We start from the raw sequence: 27,345 nt of genomic DNA, 5'->3' as shown, positions 1-27,345 counted from the left end.
GCCCCCGGCCCCCGCCCCCGCGCCCCCTTTGTCTGGCCCACTGGAGCTCCGGCCCTGAGCCCATAATGCCTCTTCTGCTGTGTTCCTGGGCGGACGCAGAGCGCGGAGAAAAGTTCAAGCCTTGCCCACCAGGCTGCAGCTGCCTGTTAACCCTCAGAGCGCTGAGGCGAGAGGGAAGGGCCGGCGACCCGGGAGAGGGGGCGATGGAGACGTGGTCCTTAAGCAACCATCTCTGCATCTCGGAGATCTCAGGAAGTTTGTGGGCAGGAAAGCAGTACTCTCAGGAGGCCAGACTGGAGGTGCGGGCTGGCGGCAGGCTCAGCCCTGCTCCGGGGCCTGTTTAACGAGAGCCCTGTTACCCAGTCCCCCCTGGCCTTCCCGTCAGCCTATGGGACTTGGCATGAGCTAGCAGGCTACAAGTGGGTGGATGAGATCAAGGCAGGGCCAGGCGGAGAGGAGGGAAGGAGACAGGGAGTGCCTTGGGGTGCTGGAAATGGGTGTTGAGTTCCTGGCCAGGACTCCTGGATGCCAGGGGAAGAGGCACATGTGTGAGTGTGTGAGTGGGGTGAGAGGGAGGGTGAGGCAGCTGGAGTCCCAGGCAGGGGCTGGCTGGGATGCAGAGATGCAATGCAGCCTTCTAAGGGGAGACCACTGATGCATCAATGTTGGGGTTAGACTTTGGAAATGGGTCAGTGTCCCAGGAAGCAGTAACCATGGTAATGACTCAAAGTTGGGTGTGAGGGTGGATGATAGTGCTTGGGGGCAGAGTAGGGTGCCTGGCTGCTGAGCCCCCTCCCAACTCATGCCTTCTTTCTTCCCTGGATACACAGCCCCCATTCATCACTGCCCAGTCATACTCTTCTTCTACTAGGGTTTTGGGCTGATTCTCTCGGGGTCCCTGTAGCTTTAAGTTCTGCCACAAATCCTATGCCTGTCTGTGAGCCAGTTTTCTAGACTTTGTGAACTCTATCCCTGAGGTAGTGTGTGTGTGTGTGTGTGTGTGTGTGTATATATATCTATATATCTATATATATAGATACATAGATCCCAATTTAGCAGGGTGGTTCAGAGCATGCCTCTGATTCAGACAGATCCTCTCTGCCATATGCTAGTGGTACCACCTGGGCAACTTGCTTAACCTCTCTGAGCTTCCAGATTCTCTGTGGTGAAGTAATTTTATCACCTTCCTAGGACTGCTAGGCAGATTGGATTGCATTCAACAGCATGTCCTAGGTAATGCATTTAGCACAAGGCCTAGCACTCTGGGAGCTTGAGGTGTCTGGGAGCACTTACCACTGCCTTACCCAGGACTTTACAGTCCTTTTCTCCATGGGCATGTTTTGACCTCAGTGTGGATTCCAGGGTTTGGCCGAAGTTTTGTCTTCCTTCGAGCAAATCAGACCACATGACAGCACCCAGCAATTCCTATGCACTAGGGGCTTACATAATGCCTTTTGCAAAGCAATTGGTGTGTCTCCTCTCCCGGGGCCTGACTGACACAGGTGGCTTCTGAAGGCTGTCAGCTCTCTCAGTTTCTTTGGGATGGGGGAGCAGAGGTTTTACGAAGAATTTAATTGCCCGCCCTAAGAGGCTTATTTCTCTCTTAGATTGTAATTCATAATCAGAGCAAATGTCCACATTAGGACAGCAATTGATATCCTGCTAGCAATAGCACCTTGCAGGGAAATCATTTTGGTGCAAATCAGTTAACTGGCAAGAGGTTCAAGTGCAGAGCTCTGTGTGCCATAGCAAAAGCAGGGGAGAGTCTTGGAGCCTTTGAGTCAACAAGCAAAAACAAAACTTTCCTGAGGCAGAGAGAAAACAGAGGAAAGGGGAAAAACAATGTAATAAAAGCAAATTAGTCACTGGGCCTTAGTGGTGTTCAGGCAAGTATGTGTGTGTTTTTCTACCACAGTTGTAATACTCTGGGTCTGGCTTTGGAAGCCGTCAATCTCTGTAAGTTTATTGGCTAGGTTGCTGTTTCAGGCATTTTGGAAGGGGGAAGAGGAATTCTAAGCAACAATGGCTGGAAGCTGGCAAAGCTGAGCAGTCACCTCTCTTCTCCCCTGGGGCATTTTGGGTAAGGCCTTGCCAGAAGTGGCCTCTGGAATTTGGCTATGATAAATAATGAATGTGAAACAAATCAAGAGAGGACATGAGCTAGAAATTCCACTGTAAATATGATTCCCCCACCCCCAACCCAATTAGGGTATCACATCTAGGCAAAAGTTCTAACAACGAATGAGTAATCCCCTAAGAATTAGGATTTTAGGGAGTGGTTCAGGTTTGGAGAGCAGTCACTTGGGAGTGACTAAAAATGTTTCCACGGAATTCTGAGATGTTGATTTAAAATGGGGAGGTTTTTATTGGAGTCAGAATCTTGATTTTCAGGATTTTAAATGAGAATCAGTGTCTTCTAGTGCCCCTGCAACTTCATATATTGTATTTTAAGGGCAGTGTTTATTTGCAGAACCCTTTTGATGGGGAGGAAAGACTGTGAGAATCGCAGAGGGCATCTCTTGCTCTGAGATGGGTTCAATATGTGACAGCCTATAAGATTTCAAAAGCGCTGGGGAAACAGATATAAGTGGTGAAAGGAATTGCAAAGTGGTAGCGTTCATATGTCTGAACAACTTTTTTAGCAAGTCCCCAAGGAGATTGAATAAACTGTAAGGCTGAATATGTGATCTGGAATTTATGTAATACCACAGTCTACACTGAAAGTCCCAACAGTCATCTTAGCTAATATCTCCTGCTCTGCCTCCGTCCCTTCTTTTCTGTCTTTAGCCCTTAGGCTTTCCATTAAATAAAATCTATTTTTTTTCTAGAAACATCCTCTATGTGTTACAGTGCCATTGCCCAACAAACCAGTGTACGCAATAACTGCGTTACCTAAACGTACCAGCATTTGGATGTTTATGTTGAGTCTCAGTCTGAAGTTCACTGCTGAGGTAAAAGTCAGCTGTGGGTTCTTGAAAATATCTTTCTTTCTTTCTTTACCTCCTTCCAAAAAGGTGGTTGCTTGGGGAGTCCAGTTAATTTCTATCTGGTGGAAGGAAGCTAAGGAAAAGGCCAGACTATGGATTCAATTCACATCTGAATGACAGTAGCCAACAGTATTACATATCTCGTGTGTGTGTGTGTGTGTGTGTGTGTGTGTGTGTGTGTGTGTGTGTGTTTATGTGTGTTTGTTCATCTCTGTGTGTTTTGATCTTGTTTTAATACCTGTTGAAAAGTTTCTCCAGAAGAGGGCTCCATGCACAGCATTACAGAATTCTAAATCTACAGCTCATATGTTAAAGAACTTCAGTGTAGAAGCTCCATTCTCCTTATTTTCAGTTATTTTCTACGCGCTCCCCTGAAGAGAAGTCCTGTCATTTTGCACTGAGTATCTTTCCTCCTTTTTTTCCCTATTGTAGTTGCTTCTGTTCTATTTTGTTCTTCAACTATGTATCCCCTCTGAGTATTAGAGCAGGGAACATTTGAAAGGTAGACAATGCAGTATGATGTCAGGAAGTTCTTTCCTGGCATTTGACTTCGGTTGGACCTGGTTTTACCCTTCAGGCAGCCAAACAGCAGGCACAGTTCTGCCTGTGAAAGGAGATAATCCTCCCCATTAGTTCACTACCCAGAAAAGCGAATCATTAGCCAGATGCAGTCACCCTGCAACACCAGTTGAAAAGGAGAGGGAAATATCAGTCTGTCGTCCAATTACAATAATCCGTTGGACAGAATCAATTGAGTGACCACTGGTTTTGGCATCGTTTCCACTTAGCTGTGGGCAAGGTACCCACACGCCTGGGAGAATCTGACCCTCCTGAAGGATGCTGCCAGTACAATTCCCCGCAGCTTATCTCCTCTGCAGCCACCTGGGGACCCCAGGCCTGGCTCCCTCTGAGCAGACTGTATAGGTGATGACTGGCTGGGCTGTAGGACCCCCTGCGCCTTCACCAGATATGAAGTAGTGGCTTTATTCTAGAGCTCTAGGGTGGAAAGTGGTTTCTTTCTCTCCTGAGGGAAGCTTCTAAGGGTAGGCTAGGGAGGAGAAGAAACGACATTTCAAACTTGAAATGCAGTCTGAGCCAAGGCTCGTGGAGATGAATGGGTCACCCTTTGGCATAGCAGGTTGACCCTCGAGATATCTACTTGGTGGTGCTGAGGCCCATTCATCCCAATTCTGCAGCTCTAGATTCCAGGGAGAAGTTGCAGAGTAGAAGCCACAGGCCAAATGTAGCTCATGGGTGTCTCTTGTTTGGCCCAAATGTTTTGAAAAGTAGGATATTGTACATTAAAAAACAAAACAAAACAGGTTTCTTGCATTTCTTAAAATGTCAGAAGGTCAGGCAGCCCTAGAGCCACATTCCTACAAGGCCACTCTTCCCTGGAGCTGAGTCACTACTGCCCCCTTTAGGACATGCCTCTGTAGTTAGCCACAATCCCCTCCACTCCCTACTGTCCACCCAGCCCATTGTACTCATTTATTTTACCTACTTGCCCTTGTAGGCATTTCCATTGGGAACTTCTGATTTTGCAAATTTTGAGCCTTGATCAAATTTATGTAGTCAGTTTTTCAGTGATAGGCTATTTGAAAAGGAAGGGACTAGCCCCTTTTTGATTGCTCTGATTGAACTACATGGATGTGAACTTCGGAAGAACATGACCAAGGGGACTGCACCTCCTCCCTGAGAACATTATTACCATCACTGCCATTAGGTGACTAGGGCTACCCAGAGCAACACAACACCCAGGTCATTGTTTCATGTGGAATAGCTATACCCAGAGAAGTGACACACTGCAGTTTTGAGTCAGTCTGAGTGCTGGTACCAGAGTGTTGGTACACCTTAAACATTGTTATGCGTCAGCAGCCAAGGGGCTCTGGGACCACTGGATAATATGTAGGCCCCAGTGCACTGTACGAAGTATTACAGCAAGGGCATCCCTGCCCTTGGAGTACAGTGACACCCTGGGCATTGTCTTTCCAACAGTGTCGCTCACCCACAGTATGTGTATCATCAAAACGTCACAACACCTTACTGTCCTTAGTCCTGCAGGGGACTCTGGGAGAACCGAGCTAACACTCAGAGCATTTATAACTTCAGGGTAATGTCAGCTTTGTAGCTTTGTTGTCTAGAGTGCTTTTATACACAGGACATTGTCACCTCTAGTGCCAACTGCAGTTTGTGTGATGTTTTTGTAACTGTTTTTAGCAGTTAACACCCACCACAGTCTACACGCAGTGCTAACACCCCACCACAGTCTACACGCAGTGCTAACGCTACAATTAATGTCCTCTGGCTCCATAAATACTAGAGTAATCTGTCCACTCATCCCGTACCAGCAGGTAAGCCTCAGATAACTATTGTTTTCAGTAGCTACTACAGACCCCAAAGATCAGCGTTAATATAACTACATACAATCACAAAAAAAGTGATTGTTTTTCTTCTGTCGGTTGCCAGCAGAAGTCAAATTCCTGAAAATTAGCCTTAGCAATAGGCACGTTTTAACATGTCATGTCTCATTTCAAAGGCCCCAGTGAGTGTCACCCAATCTGCTACAGAAGCACAAAGCCCCTGTGTCTCCCAGCTGAGCGCAGGCTGGGCTGGGGTGGAGGGCAGCAGCTGCTCAGCTGAGAGCATCCCTGCCACATGCCTGGGCAGGACCAGGAAGTGAGCTCAGCCTCTGGAGGAGCCTGGGGACCCTGCAAGGAACATGGCAGCCTCATTCCTGCCTTGTGCGGCCTCTAGGCCAAGTCTCTTTCCTCCAGGGTGGCAGGGAACTGCTTTTTCATGAGCTGCAGGAGATGGTGACTGCAAATGCCTGAAGCTCAAGCTACTGGGATAATCTCCCTGTCAAACAATGTAGGGTCTGCGGAGAGTTGCTGGGCCCTGCCAGCAGAACCCATGGCTGAGTCAGGCCACACAGGCTCCGCCTTCAACTGCTGTAAGCTGCGGGGCATCTGGGATCATCTAACTCAGGGGTTGCAAACTATGGCCTGTAGGCCAATTCCTGCCTGCAGCCTGTTTTTATAAATAGTTTTATTTGAACATAGCCATGCCTATTCATTTATATAATTGTCTATGGCTGTGCTTGTGCTATAACAACAGAGTTGACACCATATGGCCCACAAAGACTAAAATATTTACTATTTGGGCCTTTACAGAAAAATTTGCTGACTCCTGCTCTGGCTCAAAATTACAGCCAGAGAGACTGCAGAGAGCCTTGTCAAAGTGCAGAGAGACATTAGGGGTTTGTATTAGGAATTGTCCCTTCTATGCCCCAAGCACTCAAGCAACTTGACTTCAGGGAAATTGACCTGGGACCAAATGGATTCAATAAATACCTATTATATCCATGTGGGACCTACTGTGTGCTCAAGGTACAGCTGCTAGTAAGGCTGATTCAGTCTCTGTTTTCTTGGGGCTCAGACCCCAAGAGATCCCCTGGCAGGGGAGATCAATGTCAATTAATAAATAATTCAAAACAGAGACAACTGCTAGATGGAAGGAAATACAGTTGTGTGAGATCATGTCATTCTATATGTTTTGCTTGTCTGTGCCTTTTCTTTCTCCTCTACTAAAATATAGCTCCGTTACAGCACGTGTTGTTGTCTGATTGAATCAGTTTTGTAGTCCAGGGTCTAGAACAGAGCCTGGCATGTAGTAGGCCCTCAGTAAACATGAATGAATGAATGAATGGATGGATGAATGAATGAATGAACATAAGAAAGGCATCAGATCCAGATGAAGTGTCTGGGAGGCTTCCCTGATAGCCTGCTGCTTGGGCCACAGTCTGGAGGAGCAGTGAGGCTTATGGACAAAGGACCACTAGGGTGTGGTGGTGGGGGGAGCATTCCAGGCAGAAGGCCTGGCCTGGGGGAAGCCTGTGCAGGAGGAAACAGCACACAACCCAGAGAGTGGTGTGAGGAACAGCCGGGGCTGCCAGAGCCGCTGGCACCTTGTCAGCCATCTCAAGGATTTTGGTGTTTGTCCTGGAGCAATGGGCAGTTATTGAAAGCAACACGGGGAGGGTATACTGTGACAAGGCCAGATTTCTATTTTGAAAAGGTAATTTGGCTGCAGTGTAGTTAGTGGATGGAGCTGGATATGAATGGAAGGGAGAAGCCAGTCTAGGCTTGAGATCATAGGAAGAGCAGGGACTCTTGTTGCTCTAGACTAGGGAGTGACAGTGCAGATGAGAGAAATAGACACACCCTACTCAGAACATCCAAGAGACATTTAGGGGAGAATTTGGCAGGGCTGGGTTTGAGATGGCAGGACCAGGGCTAGGGAGGTGTTAAGATGCAAGCTTGAGTTCTGGCTCTTCCAATTGGCAGAAAGCTGAAGCCACTTGCCCAAACAAGGAACCAGGTGTTTGACATCATAAACAGGGCCTGAGGGCTATTCCCACGGGGGTGTTAGCCAGGCTGCAGCAATGCTCCTCACGAGAGGCATCCAGGGCCCCAGTTATGCTAATGTCTGTAGACCAATCCATGCTTGCATCTGGGATGGACACCGTGGGGCCTGGCAGTACTCTTGACTAGAGTGACTGATGTGTAGCCTTTATAATTAACCAATCTGAGGCTTTTCATGCAAAAGATATTTGAGAGAAACATTGCTAAGCCCTTTAATGGTTTCTTGAACATTCAATCAGCAGCACTAGAAATATTTCTTACATGAAGCAAATAATGATCTACTATTTTCAGCAATCACTTTGCAAGTGCTAACAAACCTTCATTTGAGCATCCTAGATATAGCCTGGGTGATGTTTATGTTTCTAGGTATAGTAATCTTCTTCAGCTGGGTGCCAGGCCGTGGTATGCTGCTAAATGTTTAACAACTGATTTCTCTCTAAAAAAAAAAAAAAAAAAAAAAAAAAAAAAAAAAAAGCAGCACAGGTACGTTATCCTCAGAAGGTGAGGGATGTACAGTTGTCCACTTGCTAAGTATTTACTGAAGCATTTGGGGAGTTCATAGGTAAACAAGATGGACATGGACTTGGAAACTGTTCTCATGGTCTTGTGGTCTACTGAGGGCAGCCAATAAGGAACAAGAAAGTATGCTTATGGCTTCATCACATGATTGCCAATGCTAGGAGCTTAAAGAATACTGGTTACATTAACTTTTATACTCCATGCTGCAAAGCAGTTTATGGCTTGAAGGTACCATGGGGCCCTGGACTTGAGCATCTGACTAACTTAGAAGGGAAAAATACTTGTGTCCTTAAAATTGTACGGACATTAAAAAAATAAAGTTTGCTCCCCTGAGAAGGATTTGCCAATTCTCATATTGGTAGCTCCCCAGTGATCATTCTCCTGGAGATTTTATGCTTCATAAAATATTTTGATCTGGTGGGATCGTATCTTCTAGATGTATCTTCCCAGCAGCTGTTCCCAGGAGACTTTATCAGGGCAGTATGTACGTGGGTATGCTTGCCAACACCATGAGCACTTATGATTATTATTATTATTTAAAATGAATCAAAATTACTGTAGTAAACTTATTGTATAATTTACTGCTAAGTGCCAGTTGCATATATTATCTCAAGTTCTCATTGCAACCCTTAGGGACAACTATTCTTTTTTTTTTTTTTAACATCTTTATTGGAGTATAATTGCTTTACAATGGTGTGTTAGTTTCTGCTTTATAACAAAGTGAATCAGTTATACATATACATATGTTCCCATATCTCTTCCCTATTGCGTCTCCCTCCCTCCCACCCTCCCTATCCCACCCCTCTAGGTGGTCACAAAGCACTGAGCTGATCTCCCTGTGCTATGCAGCTGCTTCCCACTAGCTATCTGTTTTACGTTTGGTAGTGTATATATGAGGGACAACTATTCTTGTCTCCATTTTTATCTATGATGAAAAGAAGTTCAGAGTGGATGAGTCATCTGCCTAAGGCTACACAGCCACTAAGAACTGGGATCAGGGTTTGAACCCATGCATTTCTGATTTCTGGGCATGTGAGTTTTCCTCCATATTTCCCTGGTATATAAAAAATTGCTCCCTTGTCCCCTCAAATGATGTAAGAATTCTCTTCCTTGACTCTTTTGTTCTCTGGCTCTCTTGGAGTCAAAATAGCTGCCTGCAATGACCTCATATTTGAACTCCTGGTCTCTAAAAGAAGGCGTGGGACCTAGACCTCCTCTCTGGGTTACTGGTTACAACCTTCAGAACTGGCTTAGCTCAGGGTTATTTTGTATTCTTTATCGCTGAGTCCTTGTGTTTGACCAGGGACAAACAAACTACCCACACCACATGCTTCCCCCAGCAAGAACAGTCATCCCAGTGAGAACAGCCACGCAGAGGCCAGGACCCAGCTTGGGTGTGGCTCCTCTGCAGCTTCCAACATGCAGGTAAATTCTCTGGCAGTTTCCTGCCTGCTGCTGAGAGTCTACGTTCTCATAAGGGAGACAGAGAGTAAACAATACAAATAAGTAAATATGATAATTTTGGAAAATGACAGTGCTCTGAAAAAAATTTTAAATGGGATAGGCAGTTGTTCTGAGCTTATCCACTACTCTCTTTGGGGATGGAATGTTCATTGTTCTGATGCAATGACCGTTCTACTTTTTAGGGTTAAAATGTCCTATAACTTGTGAAATGAAGTTGGTTAATATGTAGAGGGCAGTTTTGTCCTTAGTGTTAAAGTGTTATTGGCAAACCTTTGTCCATTCTCTATTTTTTGTTTGTCTTAAAATTTTGCTTTTGGGAATCCAAAACTATGGCAACCAATGACTTAAACCACAGGTAAGTAATCTTTTTCTGTAAAGGGCTATCGAGTAAACATATGGTCTCTCTTGCAACTACTCAATGCTATCAATGTAGCATAAAAGTAACAACAGACAATATGTAAACAAATGGGCAGGGCTGTGTTCCAGTAAAACTTTATTTATAAAAACAGGCAGAGCTGGATTTGGCCCTCAGGCTGTAGTTTTCTGATCCCTCATCTAAACCTTTAGCCACCTCACTAGTTGGTCAAATTGGAATAGGGCAGAGGCCAGGGATAGAGACCAGAACCTTTTCTTTGTTCTCTTGCCTTCATGAGAACTGTGGTACTTCTTTTTTTTTTTTTTTTTTTTTTTTTTTAACATCTTTATTGGGGTATAATTGCTTTACAATGGTGTGTTAGTTTCTGCTTTATAACAAAGTGAATCAGTTATACATATACATATGTTCCCATATCTCTTCCCTATTGCGTCTCCCTCCTTTTTTTGGCGGTACGGGGGCCTCTCACTGTTGTGGCCTCTCCCGTTGCGGAGCACAGGCTCCGGACACGCAGGCTTAGCGGCCGTGGCTCACGGGCCCAGCCGCTCCGCGGCATGTGGGATCCTCCCGGACCGGGGCACGAACCCGTGTGCCCCGCATCAGCAGGCGGACTCTCAACCACTGCGCCACCAGGGAAGCCATGTGGTATTTCTTTAGGACCACATATCACTGGGATTCTACCTTAACTTAGATCCAGGTAAATATGCTGGTAGTCGACTATGGAATGTAATTCTTAGGCTAGCTCTAAAAGATATAATAATTTAGCTTTTATGTTAATTATCTGGACTACAATTCTTAAGGCTTTCTCACCACCCAAAGATATATTGGTGCTAAACCCTGTATCTTGGATTGAGTTCTCCCAAACGGTGATGGAGGCACAGGCTTGTACGCAGGGAGCCGATGTGAGAGATGATTCCAGTTCACAGACATGAAGACTGTAAAACAAGAAAGAAGGAAAGCCAATAAAAAGTGTATCCTTGAGCTGGTTATTGTCATGGGCAACGGAGGCTCACTGCTGCTGGGGGCCCTTGGAAGAACTGTGTAAAACTTGCTTCAGAATCGTCCCTCTGCAGGATAGGAGGCTGGAGTATACATCTACCTATGCCCACCTTCCATTGGTCAAGGGTGGCCTCTGGTGCCATTATTTCCTCTGTGATTCCCTGCTGAGCCTTTGTGACCCTGGGGGCAACCATGGTTTTAGAAAAGTTCTGAGCAGAAAAATGAAGAGGCATGACAGGTGCTTGGTTGGGCAGTGTACGCCCTGAGTAGAACATGAGTATATAAGGGGTTCCAGTTGCCACCATTATGTGTCACTGGAAACTTCCTCAGTAGAGTTAATGATAAAGGAAACAGTTGTGGTGGTTGTTTTTATAAACCCTCCAAATTCAGTTTAGCACCCACCTGCAAATATGCTCTTTCCCACTAGATGGTACCAGTATGCCAAAGCCCTGGAATGCTACCTTAGGGCCTCATTTTTGAGGAATACTTTCCCTCTACTTTTGAACAATTTAGGAATAAACGAGTTGAGATTGGAGGAACAGACTATGGGTGTTTTGGGAACAGAAGATGGAAGAAAAGTGGAGGTTGTCTAAATAATTACCCTCATTCATTCGTTCACCAACACATCTTACTGACAGCCTTCTAAGTGCTCACTCTCTTCTTGGCACTGGGAATACAGAAGTGAACACTGTACACAAAGTCCCTTCCACAGTGAGCTTCCATACCGGTTGTGGGAGAGACAATAAAGAATGAATGGGTAGATACTTGATGTCTATCAGGTGGTGCTGTGTGCTCTGGAGAATGACAAAGCAGGCAAAGGGATGGATGGGGGCAGGGAAAAGCACAGCCCTTCTCATATCTTCCTGTCGTGTCCGCTGGTAGGGTGAGAGATTATTTCCATCTATTTCCTAAACCCAGTTCTGCCACTCACCAACCTCTTATGAGTATGTTTATGTGGTTCATTTTCAAAATGAGACTGAACTTGTGGAGGGCAGAAGCGGTGCTTTGCAAACGGGCGTTGACCAGCTGGAACCTACTTCAGCCTAACACCCAACTCCACCAACTACTTGTTGGCTGATTTCATTTATCTGGAATCATTGTGAATTATTGTTGTCGACACATAATAGAGTCACGTTTTACTCAAGGGTTAGATTATAAAGTCAAGGTTTCAGGCAAACATAGAGTCGTCATTAACCTTGAGATCTCTAAGTTGCCCATTAAATTGCAGTGTGTTTGGTTCTGTGTATGCAACCTTGTACTGTAATCAGTATGTAACAATGTATAATGCATGCAGTGATGTACAGTGCATAATAAAGAATATATGCAAGATATAATTTTATAGCATTTAATTGCAGTATTTAAATTGTTCTTTTTCCTTCTCTTTTTGGTGGAAGAGCTAGATTTCCATTAGTTAAATGTGTATATGATAAGACTTTGTGTTCATTTAAACTGGTTTCCTAATCATGTAATTCCCACCAGGCTGTGCATGAGGGAGGGCAAGAGCTGTGTTCTTTGTGCTCTATTCATCTTTGGGTTCCCACCACCAGTCGCATGCTTTGGGGCAGAGGAACAGCAGACTAGCAATACTAGTAGTAGTGGCCGTAATGGAGGCTGACATCTCAGTAGTGCTTTACTATAAGCTGGGCCCTGTGTGAGTACTTTAGTTGTATTAATTAGTATATTCAATCCTCCTAATGACTCTGTGGTGTATCTAGTATGATTTTAATTCCATTTTACAGATGGAGAAATTCCAGGAGAACTTGATAAAGGTCATGCAGTTTTTTAGCTCTGGGGCTGAGATTCAAACTTGGGCAGTCCCAGACACAAAAGGCCACATGTTGTATGACTCCATGAAATAGAAAGAACTGCCCAGAATAGGTAGATCCATATAGATTAGAAGTAGATTAGTGGTTGCCTAGGGCTGGCTGGGGGAAGTGACTGTTAATGGGTATGGGGTTTCTTTTGGGGGTGATGGAAATGTTCTGGAACTAGATAGTGGTGATGGTTGCACAACTCTGTGAGTGTACTAAAGACTGCAGAATTGCATATTTTAACAGGGTAAACTTTATAGTATGTGTATTATGTCTCAATAAAGCTGTCGTTAAGCGGGAAAACGAGCAGACCTCAGGCAGTCCAACCTCTGGGTTCTTGCAAGTGCCGCCCCTGAGCACACACAACCTACCCTACAGGCACTCACCACTTGCTAATGGCATCCTGCTTATTTTACTTATGCTAACTTGACTATTCCTTAAAAGAGCCCTATTGTCTGCCCCATTTCAGAGATCAGAAAACGGAGGCAGAAGGATACTGAGAAACTTGGGGCTGGCAAGCGACCCAGGGGGTTCTGGGCCCAAATCATCCTTTGACTGCTACACTGGTTTTCACACGTTTCACTAATTGAAAGCAATAGTGATTCAGGGTTGCAGGTAGCTTTAGCCCATTAGAAATAAAGCAATGGTTCCTTGCTTTTGTTTTGCTGATTTCCAAAGTGGATTAAGATCCATCTTTGTCTCATTGGTTAGTATGCCCATCTGGCCCACTTGTCTCTGGTGTAGGGTCCTGTCAGTAAGACCCAGAAACTATAGGAGACGGTGGTGTGTTAGAGTGGCTGACTTTAAAAAGTAATAAGCATATTTGGCTCAGGAAGAGAGAGGGAGGGGAAAAAAGGGAAAAGCGGGAGAGAGGGAGAGAGGTAGGGAGAGGAGAGAAAGTGGGAGAAGGAGTGAAAGAGGGAGACAGAGAGAACTGAATTGACATGCTGTTGTACTCCAGTTGACACCCGGTTGCTGAAAGGATTTACCCAAATTAACAAGAATGTGTGGCACCCCTTGGCTGGTTCAGTTAAAGATTTCCAACGCTGGTAAAGAGAAGGCAGTCTAAGGTCTAAGGCACTCATCATAGTCTAAATCAACGACCTGCTCTCCATCCCAAGCACACTCCCCCATCAGCACCTGCCACCTATCCAAGACCTTCTTTGATTCCCAGGCTCCCTAAACATGTATGTTACTCCTCTCTGCCCTTAACCTTGGGTTGCTGGTTTGTAATTTTCTTTCATGTTTAATATTCAGAGTGACAAAGCCCTTAGTCATGCACAGTGCAAACAGGAAAGGGCAGCAGGGCTCGCCCCCGACCAGCCCAGGATGCCTGTTTGTAGTCCTGGGAAGCGAGGATGTATAAAGGCACAGCTAAGAGACTGTAAATACCTTCCTGGGTCTCCAGTCCAGAGGAAAAGCCACAGCTTGGACTGGAATAGGAGCTGGGGATTGAAAGGGCTTTGGCTGAGACCTGGTCACCCACATGGCCAGCTCCCAGGTGACAGGGATTCTGCTGGGCTCCCTGTGATTCTTAAAGCCTCCCCCAGTGACAACAGGGGATCATACAAAGCCACATGAGTGTCTGATTCAGCCCTCCCTCGTCATTTCTCCAGTGCACTGTTTTGCAAAGTGCATTGCGAAGAGGTATTGGTTCCATGGGTGGTTAATAAGGGTTCTGGAAAACGTAGGTTTGCATGTGCTAATATTTTGGGAAACTCTGAAGCTGCCCAGAGAAGTGAACCAGATTGTGTTTTGTTTTTCATAACTGAACATCCTTGAGACTTTAACGTGCATTTGAGTTTCAAAGAGATGCTCCCCAAGGCTGCATTACCAACGCTCTCCCCAAACTCCCAGGGGTAAGGGTATTCCTACATAGAGGACGTCATGAGATAGGGATTCACAGGACTTGGGTGGGAAAACAAGCTGTGTGGACTCTGGGGTCTCAGAACTTGGGGCTTGACCTATAGGACCAGCAGTGTCAGCAACACCTGGGAGCTTTCAGAAATGCAAATTCTCTACCTAGGACCTACTGAGTCAGAGCTTCTGGGGCTGGACCTAGCAATCTGTGTCTTCACATGCCTGCCCTCCAGGGGATTTCGATGCTCTCTGAGGTTTGCAAAGCTGCTGGTCCAGTGGGCTAGTGGGGAGAGAACTATCTGGTGTTCTTCTGGGTGAAGGAGGGAGACACAAAGCCAGGCCAGGAACGTGGCTCCCCCAAAGAAAGCAGAGATTACAAAAGGAAGATCACCAAGACACAGCAGTAGGAGCTAAAAGCTCTGCCTGGTCCCATTATGGCCCTGGGTATCTACTTCTGTGAGGCCCTGAGCTGTGTTTGCAGGATGCCTTTGGGTCTGTCCACACAGGCAGACCAGAAGAGTAGGGTGAGGACAGAGAGACAGTCTGTGTAGGGGAGGCAAAACCTTACCTCTACCCATGTTAGGTTTTTAGCCGGGGCTCTTTAAGAAAAAGACAGATTAACAAAAGAAAAACCAGCAATTTGTTAACACATATAACTCACGTATACATGAGAGATACCCAGGGGAAAATGAGTAACTGTCAGAGGTGGCTTAGAACTCCAGTTCAGATACTGTCTTAAACTAAAGAGAAAGAACCGTATGTGGGAGGCTAGTTACGGGGAGGCACCAGGACAAGCAGGGTAAACAAGAGTAAGATAGGTTATGCAGATTTAAGTCTGCCTTCTCCATTGATAAGCATCCAAAGATGTCTCCGGCGATTAACTTCTGTCCTTCCAGGTAGAGAGGGGAAGAAGGACTCCTTTGTAAAGTTTTGTCCTGCTTTAAGGCAAATAGCTGGACGGCAGAAAGCTTTTCTTGCAGTCACTTCTTCTCAGTTGCCTTTAGCTCAAAATAATCCGTGTGCCAAACTGGTATATTTTGGGGTCGTATATTCTGCTACCCTTCATTTGATTTGGCAGACACCTCCTTTGATTTTATATGTATGTGTATAATGTGTGTATGTGTATATATATGTATACATATATATGTATATATATCTACACACAGACATATATAACACAATACATAATATATATATACATGTATATACAGATGTATATACATTCGTAGCACATATACACAGAATGTATATATGCATATATAACATAAGTATACATATACACATGTACACACATGTACATGATATAGATATATATATATCCACATAAATACATATAAATTTAAATATATTACATAAATATATCTATTACACCTATTAAACACTAGTTGCTATTGGCACCTACTAAATTCTAGGCTCTCTAAGGTGAACCAGACAGACACAGATGCTGCAGATGCTAATCTTGAGGAGATTCGAGACGTGAGGGAAGAATGATAAAAAGACAATGACACTTGTGGGTCTATGAGAAGAGCTCGAGGCCAGCTAGGTCTACAGCCATTGGGTTTTGAAACCCACCCAGAATAATTCTTTGTGTGCCCTTGTGAATCTTTGCTGATGCTTCTGATACCTGCCCATGATTCTTACTTGAGAAGTTCAGTCTACACCAGTGGTTCTCAGCCAGGGGCAGTTGTGCCCACCAAAGAACACGTGGTGATGTCTGGAGACATGTTTGGTTGTTACAGCTGGTGGAGAGGATACTATTGGCATCTAGTGGATAGAAGGCAGGGATGTTGTTCAGTATTCTACAGTGCACAGGACAGCCTTCTACCATAAAGAATTACTCTGACACAACTGTCAATAGCGTGAGGTGAGAAAACCTGGTTTAAATGCAGAGCTTTATACTCCCCCAGCACACACAGGAATTTTTATCTCTACCCCATCTCATTATTACTAGAAAGTCAGCATCGAAACTTGGGTCTGTGAAAAAATAACTGGAAGCAAGCCCCAAACGTGTATAATTTTTCAAAAGGTAAAACCATGACTTTCAGGTAAATATGACCATTAATTCATTCGTTTCTGAGGAAACCAGTCAGATCTGATGATAGTTTCAAAGGGTATTAAATAAGCTAGGGTATTTATGAGCAATTTAACAGAGAAATATTAGGAAGAGATTGTTCGGTTAGAAAAAGAACTAGTTAATGTGCAACATGCCTAAATTGTTGGGATTATCTGTTATGTTAGACAGAAATTATTTGCATCTCCACTTGGACAAAATCGACAAGTAACTGGCGACTTCTCTAAGTCTAGAGGCCTCAATCAAGAGCAAGCAGTGAGATGAGCTAAGGACGTGCTCCTAGACATCGTCCCATGGCTTTTGTCCCTGAATGATATTCAAAGGATTGCCATCAATCATTTTGGTGTAGTTTACAAGCTTTGGATAATTTTTTTCTGATGCCTCAAGCACATGACATTTAATTTACTAGTAAAGAAATGGTCTGTGAAACGTGGGGCAAAGAAATGGAGGTTGGTTGAGGGCTAGAAAGTGGTGGGAGGAAAGGTTATAGAAGGTCAAAGTGACAGTGTTGCATAGATGCCATCCATTACCTGCCTTTGATGAAGTGTGCTCTGTGCTAGATGCTTTCTTTCAACCCTCTTAGGTAGGTCTTACTATCGTCCCCATCTACAGATGAGGAAAGCGAGTCAGAGGGAGAGTCAGGAGTGTCAGTAGTGGACGTGGACAGAGTAAGAAGAAAATGGTACGTGATCCAGACCATAGCGGGAGAAATAGAATTTAGCCAGAGAAGGAAGGGGAGGGTGTTATGAGCTGGAGGGAAGCCTGGTCCCAATTTGAGGTAGAAATACTCATAGCATGTTCAGAGGGCAGTGAGGAGGCTATTCTGGGTGACAGTGAATATGTGAAATTAGATCAGTGCTACAGGAATGACAGCTATTAGTAGTACCGGTGTTATTTTAGCCAAAGAATCCTACTGTCATTATAGGGCAGTGCCTGGCAGTACACTATGTGGGTTAAGAGCTTAGGCCCTGGGGGAAGGTGGTATTACAGTTTGAATCCCAGCTCTGTCACTGCAGGGCTGTGTGGCCATGGACAAGTTGCTTAACCTCTCTGTGCCTCAATTGCCAGATCTATGAAATGAGGGCCGTGATATCTACCTGATATGACTGGGATGGGAATTTAAGACAAACCTGTAAAATCTTGGTCTAACAAGCAGTGAGACTTTGGAAAATGGAAGTTGGTTCTTTGAGGAGATGAATGGATAGGATTTAGCATAGTTGTTAGTCATTTGCCTGTAAGTGTCACAGTCTCAGGCTGAGTTCCCTCAAAAGCAGATTCTGGGGCTTCCCTGGTGGTGCAGTGGTTAAGAATCCCCCTGCCAATTCAGGGGACACGGGTTCCATCCCTGGTCCGGGAGGATCCCACACGACGCGGAGCAGCTAAGCCTGTGCGCCACAACTACTGAGCCTGCGCTCTAGAGCCTGTGAGCACAACTACTGAGCCCGCTTGCCGCAACTACTGAAGCCCGCGCGCCTAGAGCCCGTGCTCCACAACGAGGGAAGCCATGGCAATGAGAAGCCCGCGCACCGCAACGAAGAGTAGCCTCCACTCACCGCAACTAGAGAAAAGCCCACACGTAGCAACGAAGACCCAATGCAGCCCAAAATAAGTAAATTAAAAAAAAAAAAGCAGGGCTTCCCTGGTGGCGCAGTGGTTGAGAGTCCTCCTGCCGACGCAGGGGACACGGGTTCGTGCCCCGGTCCGGGAAGATCCCACATGCCGCGGAGCCGCTGGGCCCGTGAGCCACGGCCGCTGAGCCTGCGCGTCTGGAGCCAATGCTCCGCAACAGGAGAGGCCACAACAGTGAGAGGCCCGCGTACTGCAAAAAAAGACAAAAAACAAAAGCAGATGCTGAGAGGAGAATGTGAGTGCAGTTAATTTCATTTGGAAGGTGAGCCAGGGAAAACTCTAGCGGAGTGGGGAAACAAAGCAAGGAAGGGAGGGCTGCCACATAAAGGGTCTTTTATTCAGCCAGTTGCTACTGCAGGTACCTGGGGACCTTTGGGAGCCAGTGTGGAATACCTCAGAGTTATCCCACCTGAGGGGCATGGGAGCTCCAGACTTTATGCCACAAATTTGGGTGGACATTGTTTTGGAACTGCCCCAGGTGCCATTGATTTTGAGCACTCTCAGACTGCTGAGTATCGACTCTGGTCCCGGAGAAAGCCCTTGATAAAGAGGTGTAGATTCTTGTAGTGGAAGTTGGGACCACTAACGAAAGGCCAGAAGGGGATATGGGCTTGGCAGTGGGAAGCCATCAGCATCTGCAGTAGTCAGTATCACAAGGCCTAAAAGCAGTAAAGCCCTTTGGGCCAGTAATCTACATCTGAGAAGTTAAAGAAACAGAGCTAAATACGGAAAAAGATGTACAGAAATACTTCTCTCCATTATACGTGATAGCACAAATTGGAAATAATAACAATAGACAACACTTATTGAGTGTTTGCCATGTGCCTGGCTCTCCTAAGTGCTTGACAAATAAGCTAAATTTCTAGCAGATGGAAACTCGTTAAATGACTCAATGGACTATTACATAGGCATTAAAGAGGAAGGTTATGAAGACAATGATGACCTGAAAAAATCATATAAGCGAGAAATGAATACTGAATAGGAGAATATGTGTGGAGTAGGATTCTTAAGCAAAAAAAGTCTCTATGTATGAAAAAGGGGGGTTGGAGTCTGAAAGGATATTTTTCAAAATGCTAACTGCAGTTTTGTTCATGTGATGGGTTTCTGAGTGATATTTTTCTCCTCTAGTTTACAAATCTCCGTTGATATGTATATATAACATTTATAATGAAAAATATAATGAACTTGAAAAGTAAAAGAAGAAAAAATTGAAGAAAAATAAGTCGTGGAGATTCAGTGGTGGTTTTGAAGAAGGGAATCACATAATGGAAAATAATATTTCAGAAAAATTAATCTGGGGGTGGTGTGGATTGGGTCCAGAAAAACCCAAGGCAAGAAATCCAGCTTGTGAGCTAATAAAGGTCAAAAGAGTGTGGAAAAGAAAGGACTGGTTTTAGAGGCTCGGTGGTGAATGGGCTGATGGGGAAGAAAGAAAGAAAAAACAATGCCAGAAATGATCTCAAGACTTTAAGTTTGATTGAGTGAGAGAAAATTAGCAATGAGACCATAAATATGTGTTGAGCACCTCTCTGAGCCAGGTTTCCTTGCATCTGCTGTGTCTCAGTTAAACCTAACAACAATCCTATAAGTTATGTTCTTAATATTTCTGTTTGATAGGTGAGGTAATAGAAGATCAGAGAAGTAAAATGACTTGTCTAAGTTTACGGTGAATCTGAGCTCAGATAATTGTTAAATGAACTGGATAGATAGATGGATGGATGGATGGATGGGTGGATGGGTGGATGGATGGATGGGTGGATGGATGATGGATGAATGGATTGGTAACCATGTAAGGGGGAAGAAATGTAGGGTATTATAGTGTCAAAGCGGGAAAGAGGGAACTTCAAGGAGGAACTTGCAGATATCTTAGAAGGGAAAGAAAGAGGGGCGGGGGAAATTGCTAGATTCTGCAGGAAGAAGGAGTGGCCACTGGTTCTCTGCTTTGAAAAGGCCACTGCAGTCAAGTAACGGGAAGTCGGCTTAGCTGCATGGGGGGCCAGGAAGTTGTGGGGGACCCTATGAAGTGACTGGTCAGACCACATACAAGCTTAAAAACAGGCACATGTCTAAGGAGTAGATGCAACATTAGAAAGGAGGAGGGACGTAAGAGAGCAAAGGGAAGGAGAGGGGAAGTGAAGGAGAAACGGAAAAAGGAAAAGCAGTTACTGGTTAAGACTGAGGGCACCAGGCAGCCTGGGCTTGACTCTCAGCTCCCACTGCCCTGTGACCTTGAGCAAGTCCCATACATAACTCTCTTTGTCCTAGTTTCCTTATCTGTCAAATGGGGAGAATAGTGATAACTCCATCCCATGGGCTTCTTAGCAGGATGAACTGAATCACGTAACATGCTTAGCACAGTGCCTGGTACAATATAAATCCAAACTGGGCAGGGATCTTGGTGTCTTTTTTTTTTTTTTTTTTTTTCCCCAGCCATGCTGTATGGCATGTGGGGTCTTAGTTACCAGACCAGGGATTGAACCCGCGCCCCCTGCAGTGGAAGCGTGGAGTCTTAACCACTGGACCGCCAGGGAAGTCCAGGGATCTTGGTGTCTTTTTTTTTTTTTTTTTCCCCAGCCATGCTGTATGGCATGTGGGGTCTTAGTTACCAGACCAGGGATTGAACCCGTGCCCCCTGCAGTGGAAGCGTGGAGTCTTAACCACTGGACCGCCAGGGAAGTCCAGGGATCTTGGTGTCTTAATCATCACAATAAATGCCATTTCTTGGGAAACAGTCCCAAGCTATAGATCAAGAAACTGAGGCTCAGTCACTGAATGTGTTCCAAGAACGTACACCTGGAAACCCAACATCACACTGTTGGGGACACAAGTGGTCAGCTCTCCCATCCTTCAGGAGAAAACAGATTTTGTGTAACACCCTATGCGTAGCTTTATTAGTTGAAAATTAACCTTATGCAATTTGCGAGAAATGAGCTGTATTAGGTTTCTTTTTTTTTTTTTTCTTTTTGACCAAAGAGTTAATAAACCGAGGCTGCTCATTAAAGCAAAGTTGGAAGGAGTTTTGAAGGCACTGGAGAATAGCTGAGGGAGCAAAGTAATGAAGCACTAGGAAGATTCGGAGGGGGCGGATGAAGATCCATCAGACCCCAGAAGCATCATGAACTCAGCGCCCTTTCTCCATTCCGGAAAGTTTTATGCTGTTATAATTGATGCTTGGATAAGTCTGTGTACTGCAGACTCGGCGTGAGGAATCCTAAAAGCCTTATTAACCCAGCCACTTAGCCTTTCTGAGTGTAACCCCTACCCTGGCTATTTTGGTTCAGGATTAACTGAGACCCCAAATGTTCTGCTGTTGGGATGAAGAGGTTCAATTTAACACCTTTCTCTGGTCAGTCTCCTTCTAAATCCCTCTGCCTCTCTAGCGCTGGCTGCCGGCAAGCTCAGCCTGCTCACTCCTGCCCTTTGTGATCATGGAACCTGCCGAGGAAGCATTCTCTCCGAGGCTGAGCCGCCAGAGAAATTGCACACCCAAGATTGATTTTGCACAGTGTAAAAATCAATCTGCACACTGCGTAGTAGAGTCTGTAAGAGAACCAGTTCAGGCTGGTTGGAGGCCCAGTGGGGCAGGGCAGCAAGCAGTTTAAGTTGAAAAGTTAAAAAAGTAAACAGAAAAAACAGGTGAAATTGAGGGGTGTGTTTTGCCAGGCTGGAATGGGCTTTTTCTCTTTCTGTGTTAAGGAGCCTTATCTGGTGCCGCTGGTCTCTACCCGGTGCATGGTTTTTGTGGGGAGGGGGGAGTTGGAGAGAGACCCCCCCATTAGACACATTCCCCTGCTGGCAGGTGGGGCTCCAGGGAGACACTGTTAGCTTGACCCTGTCTCTCCAGGGACAGAACTTTAATTTGCTTTGGTGGTAAGGCTAAGAACAACCATCATAATTAATAATAATTAATTATTATTTAATTAAATGACACCCTAATAATTACTTAAGTTAAACAATAACATTTATGGAGCATCATCTATGTGTCAGGCACTCAGCTAAGTATTTACATACAGGGTGTCTGATTCAAGTCTCTGAATGTTGGAGTCACTGTGATCCCTCTCATTTTGTAGCTAAGGACTTCACCTTTTGCGGGGCTTGCTCACACACAACCTCTTCCTTGATCTCCACTCAACACTCAGGAGGCTGCAGATGATGTTTTGCAGTTAAGGAACCTGAGCCTCAGGGACCTGTCTTCTTCAGCAAATAACTGGCAGAATCAGGATTTGAATCTGGATCTCCTGACTCTTTATTGTTGCAACTGTATTGGGAGAGAGAGGTGGCGTGTATTCATTAAATTCCTTCTGTTGAGACTGGAGAAAAGAGTTTATCGTGCATTGTTTCGATCCTCAATCAGGAGGGTGTTGCTTTCCCACTTTACAGATGAGAAGGCTGAGGCTCAGAGAAGGGAAGCCATTGGAAGAAAACCACTCAGGTAGTTGTAGGGAGTAGATCTGGGCCTTATAGCTTCCCGTTCTGCCCTGCGTGTTTTCCCTGTTATCCCTACCTCTCCACGGCCGTGCCTTCGTGCCTTCGATAGCAGAAACACCACCATGTGATTTCCCAGCGGGTTCAGTGAGAGTGTGATTCTTGCCTTGGACCTTAGGATTTAGGATGGGTCATCGGTACTGACAATTGAATAGGCTGCTAGAAATGTGATCCTGGCCTGGAAGGAAGATCAGACATGACTGAGACTTTAGGAAGGACCAGATCTGTCCAATCAGAAGGAATTTGGGGCCTTTCATCTTCTTGGAGGCTATAAGTTCCAATTTGCACTTTGAAAGCCACAACTTGCTGGGCCAACCTATTGTTGCTGCCTTCTTCTTGCCAGTCACAGTCATCAAAGCAAATTTCTCAGAACATGCTAATGTCACAGCACTTTCTAGGGAGACCATTGTACGGAGCAAGGCTCGGGTTCTGGGGAGGAGGGATTACATTGTAGAGTTGGCTCTCCATTTCCCTGGAGTCTTGTGCTTTGGAAAAGCATTATTTGTTTTTCATTCCTGACTGTCACTGGTGACACCTCCAGGCTCTGAAAGGTTACAGGAAAATAATAGGCTTCTGGCAGTTTCCAGCAGGTTCTCTTTCTCACCTGGGCTAGGATTGTGCATGTGCTTTTCATTTGTGACAAGATGAGGAGAGCTTGGTTAAATAAGGATCGGCTGCTCTTTATTCATCCACTTTTCTGATTATATGGCATCAGAAAGCCATTCATCTGGTTTGAAGATAGACAGGTGGTTGCCGTCTCTACACTGCGGGCTTTTGAAGCTTGCTCTGTGATGTGATTACAGCACATACTTAGCTTGTGCTCCAGGGGGTAAGATTGACCCTTGATCCTACTCCTCATTTAAAAATCACAGATCTTGGAAAATGAACCAATCTAGGAAGATGCTGGATGCTGCATTTGCTGCTGAGGTTGGCTGTCAAACCTATTTAACTGGCCTGCTTTACCTAAAATTCTGTTTTTTCTGATTAAAACAGATGACCTTTAAAGCCTTTTTTTTTTCTCTGACAATCTCTAGAGGACATCTGGTCTTTTGTGAGTTTCAATGGGAACCCAGAATCATGCCACTACTGTAGGTTCCAAATGAGGAAGATGTACAAAGCATCGATTGGAAGACATTCAAGACCATTATCCAAACAGAGTGCATGTTATTTACCTTTGTCTCTCATTCATTCATTCGGTCAACATTTATAGAGAACCTATCATGTGCCATTTCTGTGACAGGAGCAGCGATAAGGAGGTAACAGAAATTGTAGTCCCTGACCGCGGGATCTTATGATTCAAAAGCTGAAACAGACAGAACAGTCAGCATTGTCAAGACAGGGTGAAAGGGACTGGGAATTCATCTGCTTGGAAAACTGTTTGATTTTGGCTTTGATAGATACCACCAGACAGTTTTCCAACGTGGTTGTAAAGAAGGCGGGATGGCGGCTTCTGAGAACCTGATCGTGTTTATTTTTTGACCCCAGTTGCATGGCACCTTGTGGAAAATACTGAGCTATATACTGAGGCTTTGCACACTTCCTGTAGTGCCACAGTAGAATTTAAATAAAAAATAAAGAATTGTCAGCTTCAGGCCCTTTGGGAGCACAGAGGAGGGACTGGGCTTTACCTGGGGGACGAGAGCAGAGGGATTGAGGAACTCAGGTGATATTGATGTTTGAACTGGGCCCAGAAGGATCAACAGGAAGTAGGCAGTCAGAAAATGGGGGGGGATGTGCTTGCACAAAGGCCTCAGTCAGAAGGAAGGCACGGAGTGGAGGAGCTGGCAGCTGGGGCTTGGGAGGTCTGTGAGCTGCTCGCTGTGGCTGAAGCCCAGGGTGTGGGGCTGTAGACACAGGAGAGGTCAGCCGGGGAGGAGTCTGGACTGTTTCACGGACATAATGTCCCGCAAGCAGCGGGAGCCACGAGGGATTTTTAAGCAGCTGAGTGACACTGTCAAGCCTGGCTTCTCTAACAATCAGCCTGCTTATGCCTTCATGGGCGTGCAAATGGGAGATGTTTAGGTGTCTTTTGCAATAGTCCCAAAGGAGAAGGCTGAAGGCCCCATTTAAGGCACTGAGAGAGGAGAGGAGGAGACAGATCAGAGACCAGCAGGTATCATACAATACATGAAACTTGTTAGTCCACTGCAAGGTCGGGGGGTTGTTGAGGGAAGAGATGGGGAAAATTCAGAAGGTTTCTCTTCCAGCCCAGGCTCTGGTGAGAACCACTGGGATAGAAACACCTGGGCCTGAGCGCCAATTTCTCTTATTATATAAAACCACAAAGATCCTCATTAGCCATTTCAGAGACATCTATTTACGCCCACGATATGTCAGGCAGTAGGGGAAGTTCCGAGGATACAGAGATGGAAGGGACCAATTCTTGCCTTCAAGGAGCCACCTGTAGAGTGTGGGGAGACAGCAGGTCCTATTCTCTCTGCCTTAAGCCTCAGAAGGTGTCTTTGAGTTTATGCAGTGGTGTTAGTTTCTTCTTCGATTCAAGGTCAGTTCCCCAGCCCCTGCAACATCACTGACAGGGCATTCCCCAAATCCCTTGCAGAAAGGATCATTCCCATGAGTAGTTGTGAGCCAAGCATATAAACTTGCGTGAAAGTTTGAAAACTTTTCCTAGTTCTCAGAATGCAATTCCAACAGTGCTGAAGGCTGCCGATTAAATGAAGATGTAGGTAAAGGCTGTGTGGGAGAAGGAACGCAATATTCTTAAACCTAATAATGGTTTCCTTCTGTCTTTTTGAAGCTCTCGAAGAATGCTGATTGACTGGCTCTCTGCTTTGGGCATCCCCATTTACTGGACAATTTAATAACATTTAAAATGTTTGGCAACCTTTGTTTGGGGCCAGACACCCCAGGGGAGCAGGCTCTGGGTAAGGATATGAATGCTGTACAGTTAAAAAGAGGAACCAGGATTTAAATAAGCTTTTTTCGTATGTAGAACAAATCCCCTGCATGCTGGATGGCAGGGGGCACAGAAGGGGTAAGAACAGGTTCTCAGATTATAATATGAACTGTGGGAACACGTAACGACTGCCATGTAGCCTTGCGCTAAGTGCTTTCTTTCCTGTCACCTCATTTACTCTGACAGCGCTGAGGTGGGTCTCAAGACTGTGCCGATCGTGCAGGTGGAGTAGCCAAGGCCTATGGCCATGCAGCTAATAAGCCTTGGGGCTGGTGTTCTCCATCCTGTGCTCATTCTCTTGGCTCTGGAGTACTCGGTGTGCTGTCGGAATTGAAGAAGGAATTCAGAAAGAAATCCAAAACAGTTTTCCTCCCTTTCCCACTGTGTCAGGGGATTCATCTGTTCATACATTCATTCACTCATTCATTCACGTTTATTGAATGCCCTCTATGTGCCAGGTATGGTTCTAAGCACCAAGAAAACAGCAATGGATACAACCAAGTCCCTGCCTCTATAGAGCTTTTGTTTTAGTGGGAGGAGCAAACAGCAAAGAAAGTCTGTTAGTCATAAGTGCTGTACATAAAGCAAGACACTGTCAGGGTTAAAGTGTAACCAGGATGCTCTTTTCCATAGGGATGGAGGGTTAGTGGGGGCTCTGCTGGAGAGGGCACATTTCACCTGAGACCTGCCTGTAGTGGAGGAGACAGCCATCTAGGCCTGTGGGGGCCAGAATACGCCAGGCACAAGGAAAAGTGTAAAATCCCTGAAGTAGGAACATGCCTGGTGTGTTCCAGAAATAGCGAGGCGACCTCAGTGGCTGGACCAAGAAAAGGAGATGAGATCAGGAGACAGACTGGGCCATGGGGAGAGTTTGGATAGTATTCTGAGAGTGATGGGAAACCATTGGTGGAGGGAGGGCAAAGCAGTGACATCATCTGTTACTGTGTGCGGTAGAGGAAGCCGAAAGCAATTTGGAAGAGTCTGAAAAAGCTCACGTCCTCCGCAGTCTGTTTTCTTGTTTACATATGTTAACTTTACGTATGTAAAATGTCTTTTTGGATTCCTTCTCCAGTTTTATTTCGTTAAGTCCTCACAGCAACCAATGAAATAGGCGTTGCTATTATTATTATTCCTCACTTTGCAGTGGGGAAACTGAGACCCAGAGCAGGCATGGTCACCTGTATAGGAAGCAGTGGAAACAGGATGCCTTAGGGTTAATAGCCCACTACTCAAGTGCTTTAATTCCAGCTAGCATTTAGTGGGCACCTGATATGTGCCAGGTCTGCATGAGGTTCTCGGATGCCTAGACACACCCTTTAGACCCTGGCTTATCTCCAGGGAGAGACAGAGAATTAAGCAGAGAGTTAATGTGCAGAACAGCAAGTGCTCTGATTTTAATTTGGCAGTATGGAGCAAAAGCGTCTGGCCCAGTAGGGGTGGGGAAACCAAAGGTGACATCTGAGCTGGGAGTGGGCACCATGTTGGAGATGGTCAAACAAAGCTGTGGGTGTGGGGGTGGGGAGGGGGATTCCAAGTAGAGAAACGAGTGGTCCAAAGGCATAGGGTGGAGAGTGAATGGCAGCGGCTGGAGAGAAGCAAAGGTGCACCTGGTTGCGTTTGGATGGGAGGCTGGATAGAGAGACAGGTTTACAGTTGGTTTCATTTGTTTTTCTCAGTTTTTAAATAGACTTTATTTTTATTTTATTTTGTTTTTTATTATAGTTAATTTACAATGTTGCATTAGTTTCTGGTGCACAGCAAAGTGATTCAGTCATATATATATATATATATATATATATATATATA

The 27,345-nt window shown here is 45.3% G+C and overlaps 1 protein-coding gene across 3 annotated transcripts in view; it reads left to right on the top strand.

Annotated features, from left to right (window-relative positions):
- Positions 1-27,345, top strand: part of CDH13 (cadherin 13) — a 1,035,770-nt gene that overhangs the window by 1,303 nt on the left and 1,007,122 nt on the right. The gene's annotated exons all lie outside the window — the stretch shown is intronic.

Source organism: Lipotes vexillifer, unplaced genomic scaffold (genome assembly GCF_000442215.2).
Source record: "Lipotes vexillifer unplaced genomic scaffold, Lipotes_vexillifer_v1.1 scaffold443, whole genome shotgun sequence".
Classification (NCBI taxonomy): domain Eukaryota; kingdom Metazoa; phylum Chordata; class Mammalia; order Artiodactyla; family Lipotidae; genus Lipotes; species Lipotes vexillifer.
The sequence above is the reverse complement of the archived record's forward strand: the minus strand, read 5'-3'. Positions and strand labels throughout refer to the sequence as shown.